Source organism: Bos mutus, chromosome 6, assembly GCF_027580195.1.
Source record: "Bos mutus isolate GX-2022 chromosome 6, NWIPB_WYAK_1.1, whole genome shotgun sequence".
NCBI classification, from domain to species: domain Eukaryota; kingdom Metazoa; phylum Chordata; class Mammalia; order Artiodactyla; family Bovidae; genus Bos; species Bos mutus.
In genome coordinates, this window is record NC_091622.1 from 62,313,479 (window position 1) to 62,327,871 (window position 14,393).

General features: G+C 38.7%; 1 pseudogene; it reads left to right on the forward strand.

Moving 5' to 3' along the window:
- The first annotated feature begins 2,090 nt into the window (after nt 1-2,090).
- Nucleotides 2,091-13,784, forward strand: LOC102269151 (heterogeneous nuclear ribonucleoprotein U-like protein 1 pseudogene; annotated as a pseudogene).
- Nucleotides 13,785-14,393: the final 609 nt, after the last annotated feature.

Genomic DNA, 14,393 nt, shown 5'->3' on the forward strand with positions numbered 1-14,393 from the left:
GAAGTGGTCAAACAAGAGATGGCAAGAGTGAATGTTGACATTCTAGGAATCAGTGAACTGAAATGGACTGGAATGGGTGAATTTAACTCAGATGACCATTATATCTACTACTGCGGGCAGCAATCCCTCAGAAGAAATGGAGTAGCCATCATGGTCAACAAAAGAGCCCGAAATGCAGTACTTGGGTGCAATCTCAAAAATGACAGAATGATCTCTGTTCGTTTCCAAGGCAAACCATTCAATATCACACTAATCCAAATCTGTGCCCCAACCAGTAACGCTGAAGAAGCTGAACTCGAACGGTTCTATGAAGACCTACAAGGCCTTTTAGAACTAACACCCCAAAAAGATGTCCTTTTCATTATAGGGGACTGGAATGCAAAAATAGAAAGTCAAGAAACACCTGGAGTAACAGGCAAATTTGGCTTGGAATACGGAATGAAGCATGGCAAAGACTAATAGAGTTTTGCCAAGAAAATGCACTGCTCATAACAAACACCCTCTTCCAACAACACAAGAGAAGACTCTATACATGGACATCACCAGATGGTCAACACCAAAATCAGATTGATTATATTATTTGCAGCCAAAGATGGAGAAGCTCTATACAGAAGCTCTAAACAAGACTGGGAGCTGACTGTGGCTCAGATCATGAACTCCTCATTGCCAAATTCAGACTTAAATTGAGAAAGTAGAGAAAACCACTAGACCATTCAGGTATGACCTAAATCAAATCCCTTATGATTATACAGTGGAAGTGAGAAATAGATTTAAGGGCCTAGATCTGATAGATAGAGTGCCTGATGAACTTTGGACTGAGGTTCGTGACATTGTACAGGAGACAGGGATCAAGACCATCCCCATGGAAAAGAAATGCAAAAAAGCAAAATGGCTGTCCGGGGAGGACTTACAAATAGCTGTGAAAAGAAAAGAAGTGAAAAGCAAAGGAGAAAAGGAAATATATAAACATCTGAATGCAGAGTTCCAAAGAATAGCAAGAAGAGATAAGAAGCCTTCCTCAGCGATCAATGCAAAGAAATAGAGGAAAACAACAGAATGGGAAAGACTAGGGATCTCTTCAAGAAAATTAGAGATACCAAGGGAACATTTCATGCAAAGATGGGCTCGATAAAGGACAGAAATGGTATGGACCTAACAGAAGCAGAAGATATTAAGAAGAGGTGGCAGGAATACACTGAAGAAAAAGATCTTCATGACCCAGATGATCACGATGGTGTGATCACTGACCTAGAGCCAGACATCCTGGAATGTGAAGTCAAGTGGGCCTTAGAAAGCATCACTGTGAACAAAGCTAGTGGAGGTGATAGAATTCCAGTTGAGCTATTCCAAATCCTGAAAGATGATGCTGTGGAAGTGCTGCACTCAATATGCCAGCAAATTTGGAAAACTCAGCAGTGGCCACAGGAGTGGAAAAGGTCAGTTTTCATTCCAATCCCAAATAAAGTGGATATGTAGTTACTAAGTGTAGCAGCTTGGCTTTTTTTCTAGAAAAGTACTTCTCAATTTCAAAGAACATACAATTCTGAAAATGATTCAATATAATAAAGCTCTTTCAGAGTTTAATGGTGATTAGAGAACTTTGACATTGCTGGAAAAGCAAATAAGGGCTTAAGCAATGATGTCCTTTAATACCAAGTGGGTGTAAATAATTTTTTTTAAAGTGTGGAAGAAATTGACAGACAAGATGGCATACTTCTCTTAATTAATTCTCACTAGCAACTTTGTGAAATCATACACTTATCAATGTCAAATTTTAACTCTGAAATGTGTTTAAATTTTCTTATTTTGTTATTATTACCCATCTACATTTTACTTTTCTCTTTGTTCTTTCTTGTACTTCTTAACTCACATCCTGAAAGGATAAGAGAAAATGAACTGGCAAAGTCTGTCAGAATATTATCTCAGTTTTTTGATATAAAGTCATTGTCAGTTATTGTCATTGTCATGGTGAGAAATCACTGTGTAGTGCAGAGAGCCCAGTCTGGTGTTCTATAATGACCTGGAAGGATGGGATGGAGAGAGAGGAGGAAGGCTCTGGAGGGATATATGTATATTTATGACTGATTTGTATTGTTGACGATGAACCGGGGCAACCCGGGCACAACAACGAGGAGGTCGAGACTGAGGAGGGCTCCGAGCTGGAGGGGACCGCGCAGCCACCACCACCCAGGCAGCAGCTGCACACGGAGCCTGGCGGCTACTCGGGGCTGGCCGGACATTATGTCATGGACAATATTACCATGCAGAACCAATTCTATGAGACACAGGTCATCAAGCAAGAGAAGGAATCAGGCTACAAGAGGAAACTACTGGAAATGGACCAACAGCAGCAGGCCTATTGCCCAGAAGTGAAGACAGAGATGAAGCAAGAAGCACCCACCAGCTTCCTCCCACCTGAAGCATCTCAACACAAACCAGACAGACAGCAATTCCAGAGTCGCAAGAGGCTTTATGAAGAAAACCAGGGACGGGGGTACTTTGAGCACCGAGAGGATAGGAGGGGGCGATTTCCTCAGCCTCGGGCTGAAGAGGATAAAGATGACTTTGACGACACCCTTGTGGCCATTGACACATATAACGACACCCTTGTGGCCATTGACACATATAACTGCGACCTCCACTTCAAGGTGGCCCGAGATGGGAGTAGTGGCTACCGGCTCATGATTGAAGGCTTTGCACACCTGTGGTCAGGAGCCCGTGCCAGCTACAGGGTCAGAAGGGGCCGTGTGTGCTTTGAGATGACGATCAATAAAGAAATCTCTGTGAAGCACCTTCAGTCTACATAGCCCGACCCACACGTGGTCCGCATTGGTTGGTCCCTGGACTCTTGCAGCACTCAGCTAGGCGAAGAGCCTTTCTCCTATGGCTACGGAGGCTCTGGGAAGAAGTCAACCAATGGCCGCTTTGAAAACTATGGAGACAAGTTTGCAGAGAATGATGTAATTGGCTGCTTTGTGAGGATAAAGCATCTGCATGCAATGCAGGAGACCCGGGAAGATCCCTTGGAGAAGGAAATGGCAACCCACTCCAATATCGTGCCTGGAGAATCCCATGGACAGAGGAGCCTGGCGGGCTACAGTCCACAGGGTTGCAGAGTCGGACACGACTGAGCAACTTCACACACGTGGAAGAAACCAATACAACAGTGTAAAATTTTAAAAATAAATGAAGAAATAAAGAAGAAAAAAAGCTGTATTCTATTCCATAAATTCCATCACATCATGGCATATACATGGGGAAAAAGTTGAAACAGTGACAAATTTTATTTTCTTGGGCTCCAAAATTACTGTGGATAGTGATGCTGTCATGAAATTAAAAGACGCTTCTTGGAAGGAAAGCTATGGCAAATCTAGACAGCATTTTTAAAAAACAGAGACATCACTTTGCTGAAAAGGTCTGTATAATCAAAGCTATGGTTTTTCCAGTAGTGATGTATGGATGTGAGAGCCGGACCATAAAACAACTGAGTGTTAAAGAACTGATGCTTTCGAACTGTGGTGCTGGAGAAGATTCTTGAGAGTCCCTTGGTCAGCAAGGAAATCAAACCAGTTAATCCGAAATGAAATCAACCCTGAATATTCATCAGACGGACTGATGTTGAAGCTGAAACTCCAATACTCTGGCCACCTGATGTGATGAGCTGACTCACTGGAAAAGACTCTGATGCTAGGAAAGATCAAGGGCAGAAGAAGGGAGTGACAGGGGATGAAATTGTTGGATGGCATCACTGACTCAATGGACATGAGTTTGAACAAACTCCAGAATATAGTGAAGGGTAGGGAAGCCTGGCATGCTGCAGTCCATGGGGTTGCAAAGAGTCAGACACAGCTTAGCAACTGAATCAACAAATGACAGCAATTCCATAAATATTTACAGAGCCAATTACTCCTTTTTAAAGATAATGATATATCTGGAAAGACATTATATATTGATACATTCACCAGGATACCTTCAGTTCCTGATATTTACTATGCAGCTAAACAGTATTCAGTGGGTAGATAATAAAATGCATTTATATTATGTGTGGCAAACATATATATGAAAACATTAATTTTCAGGGTGGAATTTAATATGTATTACTTGTTTTAGTTACAGTTCATCATGATCATATTCTATTCTCTTAGAAAAAAATATTGATACATGCCACATAGCTTCGGTAAAATAGGGTTTTACAAGGGCAAGAAGGTAGAACTTTTCTTTCATATTGTTTCCTCTTCTTGATTTATTATAATGAAGTATTTTCAGAAAAACTTTCCGTAAAATTGTTCAGTAGAATTTTATGAATTTATGATAATGAAGCATAATTCCCATTAAGCTAAATTATTAGGTCAATAATATTACTTCAATATTCTGTAAATACAGGTTTGAATGACACTTGGAGCAAGAAAATTCATGCCTGATGTTGAGGTATAAGGTAAAAATGAGATGAAGTTAAAATTATTGTTAATTATATTATCATTATTTTGCCTAACTTCTTTAGTAACAGCTATTCATTTTAAAGCACAGTGTGGGAATAGCTCATATTGATAAATAAAAAGGGCATGCTGACTTCTCTAACATTTTTACATGACAAATAGCACATGAAAAAGAGATGTTCCTTAGAAATGTGTTATATATTTTATTATTATATTTACATGATGTTACTGAGTTATTACTTCTTAAGAAGTAAATATGATTATTTTTGTCTACATATTTGATCATTTTAATAAAGAAAATATTGCTGTAATGAAAGCAAGGAAGTTAAGAATTATGTAACAAAACACTTTGTGAATTTGCAAGAATTCTTTTTACATGAAATCTTTAGGTAAAAGATTTCAAAGAATGGGTAAAAGTTATTTATGTACCTTGATGCCTTTGCAGATAATGCCAGTAGCTTTAAACTGTTTGAAAAAAATTGTTACATTGCTGGATACATATTATAATGTCCATTCAGTTCAGTTCAGTTCAGTCACTCAGTCGTGTTTGACTCTGTGACCCCATGAATTGCAGCACCCCAGGCCTCCTTGTCCATCACCAACTCCCAGAGTTCACCCAAACTCATGTCCATCGAGTCAGTTATGCCATCCAGCCATCTCATCCTCTGTCGTTCCCTTCTCCTCCTGCCCCCCAATCCCTCCCAGCATCAGAGTCTTTTCCAATGAGTCAACTCTTCACATGAGGTGGCCAAAGTACTGGAGTTTCAGCTTTAGCATCAGCCCTTCCAATGAACACCCAAGACTGATCTCCTTTAGGATGGACTGGTTGGATCTCCTTGCAGTCCAAGGGACTCTCAAGAGTCTTCTCCAACACCACAGTTCAAAAGCATCAATTATTCGGTGCTCAGCTTTCTTCACAGTCCAATTCTCACATCCATACATGACCACTGGAAAAACCATAGCCTTGACTAGATGGACCTTTGTTGGCAAAGTAATGTCTCTGCTATCTAGGTTGGTCATAATTTTCCTTCCAAGGAGTAAGCGTCTTTTAATTTCATGGCTGCAATCACCATCTGCAGTGATTTTGGAGCCCCAAAAAATAAAATCTGACACTGTTTCCACTCTTTCCCCATCTATTTCCCATGAAGTGATGGGACCAGATGCCACAATCTTAGTTTTCATAATGTTGAGCTTTAAGCCAACTTTTTAACTCTCCTCTTTCACTTTTATCAAGAGGCTTTTTAGTTCCTCTTCACTTTCTGCCATAAGGGCGGTATCATCTGCGTATCTGAGGTTATTGATATTTCTCCCTGCAACCTTGATTCCAGCTTGTGCTTCTTCCAGCCCAGCGTTACTCATGATGTACCTAGTAGTCAGAATATTAAGTATGAGATAATTAAGTGATACAGCAAATGATGAAAAAGCAAGTGTTGTGCAGAATAACTACTACTCTTAAATTGTTATAACTGAAAACTCTTAAATTTACAGAGTAAATTTAAGGCAATATGCTCCATTCCATTTCCTAAATATTTATTGAACCATATGTAACCTGTTTTTTGTGAGTTCATAAATAAGTATAGTCAGGAAAATAAACTCTTCTTCTCAGTGTAGGAGAAGGCAATGGCATCCCACTCCAGTACTCTTGCCTGGAAACTCCCATGGACGGAGGAGTCTGGTAGGCCGCAGTCCATGGGGTCGAGAAGAGTCAGACACGACTGAGAGACTTCACTTTCACTTTTCACTTTCATACATTGTAGAAGGAAGCGGCAACCCACTCCGGTGTTCTTGCCTAGAGAATCTCAGGGACAGGCGAGCCTGGTGGGCTGCCATCTGTGGGGTCGCATAGAGTCGGACATGACTGAAGCGACTTAGCAGCAGCAGCAGCTCAGTGTTAAAGTGGTCAAGAATGACCATGTAGAGAATGCAGTGAAACAGAATCCAATTGAATTTCTAGTTGACCTACAAGGAAGTATGCTTTCCAAGTATGCCTCTTTACAGAAAGCCCCACAGCCTCTTCAACTGACTGTTAGTGTATACTATCTGTAGCTTTCCTTATTTTATATCTAGCACTCCAAACTGGATTTAAAATCTCCCAAGGAAGTTGTACATCATTTGTTTATCTGGTGTACCATACACTGAGCAAATGTTCTCTACATATCTGTTGATTTTGTATGGAATAGGAACCTGTATTCTACTCTATCTGACTTGATTATTGTCCTATGATAAAGAAACAAGTATACCATCTTTGAAAAAAGAATGATAAATTATAAGTAAATGCCAAGTGAACTGTTTTTTCAAGATTCAGTTATATTCTCTATGCTTTATTTAATTCTGTAAGTCTATTATGTGATTTGGCTAAGAACTAACTATCCAAGGTTGTCTATATTTTACTCCCACTGTGTTGTTTGATTCAGAAGTTGATTTTCTTAAATTATCAGATACTCAATACATGCTCCATCTCGTGCAAATGATGACTAGATTTTTTGGCAAGTCTGTAGTTTTAAAAATGAATCCAGCCCCATTGACTGGTGTGCTTTAATTGCTGTAATTTAAATAATTAATTCTATATTTAGAAAATGAGTTCAAGGTGGTGTGTGATTAACCATGTTTAATGAAGTCATTACCTGATTAAAAAGCATTTCATGCCCATGACTGATTATATCCAAATGCTAGTCAATTTGATTTAAATTGTCTATATATATTTGAATTTGTTACAGTTTTTTGTTGTACCTACTATGATGAAAACTTGCACTGATATTCTATTATGGGTTATTGCTTACGCTTTATATTTATCTTTACTAGAAGTACAGTATAGGAAATAGTGTTCGACTCCACTAGAAACATCTTCAGGGAATGTTCTTGACTTAGGAAATGGTTTCATTTTGGAAGGTTTAACTTTTAAAAATAAAAGGGATTAGTTCAATTAAGAACATGGCTCTTTAGTGATCAGGCAGATGGTTGAATATCTGAAGCACTTTCTTATACATCAACTCTAGCTCAAATCTTCAGATATATAATGTATCAAACTTCAGTGTGCCTTGAGAAAGTACAGGATTTTAAAGAAAAGAAGTTTTTGAAGTGTTTTTAATAATAAAATTCAAGAGTAAGAAAATATTTTTTCCAGAAGACAAGCACCAGCTACTTTTCTTCTACACTGAACACAGAACAAGAGAAAATATAATTAAACTAAGAAATGAGTTATTTTAGGTCTTAGGGTTGCTTTGAAATTATAAACTCATTCCGCTATATGCTACAGTGCATTACCGAGGTTAGAGTATGATACTTTTTGGTAGAGAATTTCAGAGGCTTCCTGATGTCTCATGTGGTTTAGTGATATTACCTGAGTTACTACTTGAAGTAGTCAATAACTTTTTAAGGTTGCTTCTTCAATAGGCAATCTTATAGTGCTACAGGATGAAATTTTCATATTTTTTAGTGCAAAAGCATACTTCAAAGTAGAACAGGCCATTGTTTATACTATGGACTCAGCCCTGATGACTGTGATGTTTGACATCTACAAAAACTAAATATCTACATATGCACACATACATATATATATAAATCAGTTATCTTCACCTGTACTTTAAAAAAATATTCTGAAAATTTTAACATCTGAGGATAACAGGTTTTTCAATGGTTCCTATTAAATTGCTGTCATTGGTTGACAAACAAAAACATAAGTACATATCTAAGAAAAATATGCTTTAGATTTGTTGTATAATGCATACATTTTGAAAATGTACAGGCTGATCAGGGTTTCTCAACCTTGGCACTGTTGATATTTCAGGCTGAATAATTCTTTGTTGTGGGAAGTTGTATTGTGCATTCTAGGATGTTTAGAAAAATCTTTGGCCTTTACCCTCTAGATTCCAGTAGAATCCTCCCCAACCAAAATCAGGACAAAAATCACTCCATATACTGTCAAATCCTCTTTGGAAGGAAGAGAGTGGTGGTTGAAAAATTGCCTTAGTTGAAAACCACTGTAGAGATTACAGTGAACCACTGATTTTGTCTCAATTTGTTAGAGCAGTGTTAGAAAACATATATACCCTGTGTGTGTTCAGTCATGTCTGACTCTTTGTGACCGCATGGACTGTAGCCAGTCAGGCTCCTTTGTCCTTTGAATTTTGCAGGCAAGAACACTGGAGTGAATTGCCATTTCCTACTCCAGGGTATCTTCTCAACCCAGGGATTGACCTTGCATCTTTTGTGTCTCCTTCATTGACAGGCAGATGTTTACCACTGTGCCACCTGGGAAGGCCACACTTGATTTAATTAACTTGAAGTAGGTTCATAGGGGATGGCAGAGAAGGAGATGGTTAGATAGCATCACTGACTCAATGGACATGAATTTGAACAAAATCCAGAAGACGGTGGAGGACAGAGGTGCCTGACATCCTACAGTCCATGGAATTGCAAAAAGTCGGACACAATTTAGCAACTGAACAACGACAACATCTATAGATGGTGTTTATTACTTCCTTCTTCTGAACACTGTTTTTATGCTTCTCTGTCCTTACCAGACAGGGATGTCAGCTTAGAGATGTGATAAAACTTCATTCCCAAGTGATCTGAGCCCTTGGTAAAGCTTTTTCTATAGTGCCGTAGTGGCTTTTATTAAATTTTAACACTTGTTATGATCATAGATTAAGACAATAAAAGAGAATCCTAGAATCCTCTTCTTATCATTCATATTCTTATTCTTTCCTCTTCATTTTCCACCTGTATCATACATTTCCCAACATTCAGGGTAACAGTGTTAGGCATCCATCATACTGTCTTCCATATCACAATCTTAAATGAAACACCCCCGCCAGACCAAGTTTGATACTAATCCTCTCATTGTATTTCTTACAGCCTCCTTGTTATGTGGCCAGACCTTCGCCTCTGCCAACATACTGATGCAGAGGTTCGCCATAAGCCACTTTTAGGAGAAACAGAGGATTAGACATACAACTCAAAATTCTGCCTTTTGAAAGAAATGTCTGAATTGATTACTCAATCTTCTAGTGTAACTTCTTTGTAGACATTTTAAATCAGAGTATACCATCTTATTAAATTTTTCATTTTATTTCTGTCATACATAATACTCAGGTTTCTTTCTTCTCAGTCATTTGATACTGGAGAGCTCTCCAGAAGTGTATATTATGTGAGAAAGCTTAGATGTTAGTATGGCCAGAGAGGGCATGCCAGGAGTGAATGCAGTTTGTTTACTAAATGTGTGTGGTCTCAGAACCAGCTCATGTCTGGTCTCAGATACTTCTTTTTTTAATTATGAATTATTGCTAGGCAAGTTCAGTATTCGGGCTAGATAGATATCATCATGTATATTATGGCCAGCTTACTTTGTATAGTTACCTGGTGTCCCTGGTCCAGAGATCTGCCTCTGTCTATGCTTAATTTATAGCCAAGAGCCAAAAGAAAATAGTTGCTTATGAAACATTACTTTGCTCCAAGAGCCCAGTGTCCTCTGATGTCATTCCTATGGTCTCTTACAACGCAAGATCAGCTGTAGATTCTTGGATCATGATTTTATGAGTTGAATCATAAGGATGTAAAAAGATAAAGCTGCTTTTACTGCAATCTGAATGTGGAAATTCTTCCCTTTTTCCAAGCCCTAATATAAACTGGAAGTATATCACATGATCACCAAAATTTAGAAAAACCAAGAGTATGGGGGTTTTTTGTTCTTTATTAGTGATGAGTATGGAGAAGGCAATGGCAACCCAGTCCAGTACTCTTGCCTGGAAAATCCCATGGATGGAGGAGCCTGGTGGGCTGCTGTCTCTGGGGTCGCACAGAGTCGGACACTACTGAAGCGACTTAGCAGCAGCAGCAGCAGTGTTGAGTATGCAAAGTGTACTGGGTATTCTGACAAGTTCCAGACCACTGGACCCCCAGAAGCTAAACTGAATAATAGTCTCCTTTATATTCATAAGACTTACCTACCACCTTTTGATATGCAGATGTCTCAGGTAACATGCTATTTCCTTTACTCAATTCTGTTAGGATGATGCCAATAGTTTAAAGGTATGAGTAACAGTCATTGTTTCTCTGGACTAACTGTAGCACAGATCAAGATGATGTAACCTTGGTACTGAAGGATGAAGTCTAGTTTTCTTTCATTAAAAAAAGATGAAACAAAGACTTTTTCTCAGAAGCCAAAGAAGAGAATTCATTCCCAGCAGCTGAACTATGAGAAATAATAAAGTATATCAAATAGAAGAAATATACCTGAAAGAAACTTGTATAGGCACGCGAAACAAAGATGACAGACTATAAACATGCTTAAAATGAAGGTAAATGTCAAAGACTTCAAAATGATTTTTAATCAATTTGAAAAATAATTGTCTAAAGCAAAAATAATAGCAAGTCATTATGAGTATATATACTATATAACGATAAAACTCATGAAAGCAATGGCACAGGAGACAGGAAGAAGCAATAATTTGGTAAGTGCAGCATATTCAGAGACTTCAATATAAAACTACATTTTTTTTCTTCTTGTTCATGTACTTTCAGAATTTTTTTCCTGATGGAATGCACAAATTATATCTTTTTATAACAAATCTGTGAAATTGTTTTACTGTAAATACCTCTTTCTGGATTTACTTTGTTGTGCTGGCATCTGGCTTAAATTTTTATTCTAGGAAGTTTTCACAGTAACTCTTTCAGGTGAGGAAGCCTCTGCCTGCCCTGAAAAGTGAGGATAGGTTGCTTTGGCAACCAAAGGAGACTCAATGATTTTTGTGCTTCTTGTACTTGGAGTCTCCAAATCTTCCTTTAAATATCTATTCTAGTTCTCAAAATTCTCTTGCCTGACAGGGTACTAAATTTTGCATAAAAAGCTTGGTAACTCTGAAATCAATTAAAAGTGTAAATCCATAGAATAAAAAATGTACATGAATCCTTGAGGCTGTAACTGGTAGTTTTTTTTAGCACAATTTAAGGAGCCTTGGTTTTCCACTAACATTCTATTCCATTTATTCATCGTTTCCTAAGAACAACTTCTAAGTTTAGTGGCATGCTGCTGCTGCTAAGTCACTTCAGTTGTGTCTGACTCTGTGGGACCCCATAGATGGCAGCCCCCCAGGCTCCCCCGCCCCGGGATTCTCCAGGCAAGAACACTGGAGTGGGTTGCCATTTCCTTCTCCAATGCATGAAAGTTTAGTGGCATAACTATTCATTATTTCTCACTGTTCGACTCTTTGCTATCCCAGGGACCCCGTCAGGCTCCTCCATCCATGGGATTTTCTAGGCAAGAATATTGGAATGGGTTGCCGTTTCCTCTTGCAAGGGATCTTCCTGACCCAAGGATCAAGCCGATGTCTCTTGTGTCTCCTGCATTGAACAGGTAGAGTCTTTACCAGCTGTACCACCTGGGAAGCCCTATGATTTAGGGAGGGCTCAACAGGGATGTTGTATTAGTTGCCTTTCATTGCTGTAACAAGTTACCAAACCTACATATCTTAAAGCAATGAAAATTTTCTGACAGTTTAATTTCCCTGAGCTAAGTGCCAACTCAGCATGGCTGATTTCTTAGGGAGATTTTGCTGGGAGAATTTGTCTGCCTTTTTAAACTTTCAGTAGCTCCCTGCTTTCATTGATTGGCTCATGACCCATTTCTCTTATCACTCCAGCCTCCTGTTTCCACTGTGACATCTCTTAATACTATGTCTTTAACCTTTTTTGTCTCCCTCTTTAAGATCCTTGGATTGCATTTTGGGTCCAGCAGGTAATTCAGGATAATCTTTTACTCCCAAGGGCTTCCCTAATAGCTCAGTTGGTAAAGAATCTGCCTGCAGTGCAGGAGACCCCAGTTGGATTCCTGGGTCTCGAGGATCCACTGGCGAAAGGACAGGTAACCCACTACAGTATTCTTGGGCTTTCCTTGTGGCTCAGCTGGTAAAGAATCCACCTGCAATGAGGGAGACCTGGGTTAGATCCCTGGGTTGGAAAGATCCCCTGGAGAAGAGAAAGGCTACCCACTCCAGTATTCTAGTTTGGAGAATTCCATGAACTGTACAGTCTATGGGGTCTCAAAGAGTTGGACACGACAAACTGATTTTCACTTTCACTCCCAAGAAATGATTTTATTTAATCAAACTTATAAAGTCTTTTTTGCCACGTAAAGTGTTGTTCATAGGTTCCAGGGATTAGATTGTAGATATCTTTAGAGCATTGCTATTCAGCCTACCACTGATGATATGTCTCTTTCCTGCATGGTGTTGGCTGGAGCTATAACTAGAGCTGAAGGATCCAAGATGGCTTCACTCATGTTTTTGGAGCCTCAACCGGAGTGGTTAGCATTGCTGAGGATTGGCTGAGCCTCTCTGTCTCTGTGAACTCTGTCTTCGTGAATTCACGAATTCACAAAGGTCTGACTCATGCTATTTTTCCATAGAGCTGAATCTCAAAAGAGGAAGCTACTGTGCCCTTCTAAACCCAAACCTTATAGTGCACACTTATATATATCACTTTCAGTTCATTCTGTTGGTCAAAGCTAGTTACAAAATCAGCCTAGAATAAAGGAGAAAAAATAAAAGAAATGACCTCACCTCTTCATGAGTGAAGTGGCATGAGCATACAAACATGAGAGGAATCATTGGTGTCCATTGTTGCAATCTACCACATTTTGAGCTAAGAAATTAAGAATTTGATCATAATATTTTTTTTCATTTAATTTACTTTAATTTTTCAGTCCCATTACAAGAAGTCGTCACACTATAGACTTGAATTCATGATACCTGTTGTTCTGTCTTAAAAAAATCTATGTCCCATTAGACTCAAAGCCTTCCTTGGCTTGGGTCAATGGCTACTTGATTCTCAGGGATTACAGGGTCTTTAATTAGCTAAATTATCACTGTATACCATGTGGTATCAAGTTCCTATCCTGGAATACTAATGGAGTTTTCAGGGTCTTCAGATCCATCTAGGCTCAAATGAATCATATATTTCTTCCATTTCCCTAAGGATTTGTTCTCTGTCATGTATTTCTGGGCCAAATTTCAATATTAGCTAAAGTTCTTTTGTCATAAACAACAGAAGTTGATTCACATAAGTAGAGAAGCAATTTATTAGAATCATGAAAAGCATTTTGAAGATTTAGAAGGAAGCCTGGAAACAAAGAAACTTAGTTACAGAGAGCATAATCAATGATTCCTTCAGGAATTCAGTTGGTGATGTTGATACTCCTGGCATCACAGCCACTGCATTCCTGCCACTGTCGTTGATGGACTCTAGATTCTGCTACCATTTTCCACGAAAAGACTTTAGCTGTACCTATATTTTTGTATCTCTCCTTTCAGATATAAGGAAGAATATGATGAAGCCCAGGTTATGTTCTAAGATGCTGGTTTCCAAAAAGAGACAATGTCTCATCTTCTGAATATGTAGTGGAAAGTGTGGGTTGCCTTGTTCTAAGAGTCACACTTTGTGTGTTAACCCACATATAAGATTGAGCTTCCATCACTGGATAGTTAAAGAACTAAATCTTGGCAATGCTTATTATAAAATTAAATTAAAAAAAATCCAACATCAGGTAATTCCCAGCAGTCCAGTGGTTAGGACTCCATGCTTCCACTGCAGGGGCATGGTTTCAATCCTGGTCAGGAAATTGAGATTCCCACATGCTACATGGGAAGGCCAAAAACAAACAAACCTAAAAGTTCATTTGCTTTTTACTGCCTCACTCGAATAGAGAAACAACTGTTTTGACTTGTTATAATTATCACCATCTTTCTCTTCTAAATTATTCATCATCCTCTAACTTTGAAGCACACACACCCACACACCCACACACATGCATACACTTTACTCAAGGGTTCCTCAGTATAAGGGTTTTAAAATTTATTTCTTCTTGGTGCAATTCTGTCTCTTTATTATGAGTTCCAACTACCAACTACTTACTCTCTTATAAAAATTCAAATCATGAATCAAAATGCAGAGGGTGGAAAG